This window comes from Penaeus monodon, chromosome 24 (assembly GCF_015228065.2).
Source record: "Penaeus monodon isolate SGIC_2016 chromosome 24, NSTDA_Pmon_1, whole genome shotgun sequence".
Taxonomy (NCBI): Eukaryota; Metazoa; Arthropoda; class Malacostraca; order Decapoda; family Penaeidae; genus Penaeus; species Penaeus monodon.
Genome location: NC_051409.1, coordinates 11,930,604 through 11,931,449, shown reverse-complemented (window position 1 = coordinate 11,931,449; position 846 = coordinate 11,930,604).

The following is an 846-nucleotide window of genomic DNA, read 5'->3' as shown; positions in this document are numbered from 1 at the left end:
CCAAAAAAAGGATGAATGTGAGTTTTAGGGTTAATGAAGAAGATAAACGAATAAGCCGAAGAGAACAAAGAAGGTGTAAACGAAAAGGAAGGGGATAACAAAAGAGAAGAAGGGAATTCGAGACAGAAAAGACGGAAAACAACGTAATAGAAAAAAAAAATAGAAAAACCGAATTAAGGAACAAAGTAAAACAAGGAAAGGATAAAGAATATAAAAGAAACAGAATAAGAGGGAGAGAAAACGGAAAGTGCATAATAGGAATAAAACGAGCAATACGCGGGAAAAGACAGAGGAAGGGTGTAGTAAAATGCCGTAGACCAAATAAGAAGAAACATAAGAAACCCGAGGAATCTGCAGGCTGGCTGACGGAGCGTTCCTGAAGGTGGGCAGGAGGTTAGGAAATGTGATCAATCTTTTTTTAATCGATGCGGTGTAGATTGCGTGTTAATTGCGAAGAGGAATGTAAATTGCGAATGTTTGGGCGTCGAGGGGAAGGAGGTGGGGGGGGGGTATTATCATGCCCAAATTTATAAGGTAATCATTTGATTTTTATGAGTGTTTGGAAAGCTGGGAAAAATGTAAATGTTTTGTTGTTTCTCAATTACAAGCAACTTAGCATTGTATTTGCCGACAGTTGATGTGGTATTGCCAGATGTATTTCGTGTGATAAAAAGGAAAATGAGAAAATAAACATGGTCCGGTCTCAAGGCTGAGCGTTGCAAGAATTCAGCAATTTTTTTTTTCTGATTTCTTTGTTTATTTTTATTTTTGTGTGTTTTCACAATTCAAACCCGACGAGAAATTAGTCTAACAGGCAGGGGATGTCTCATGCCGAGATAAATGTGG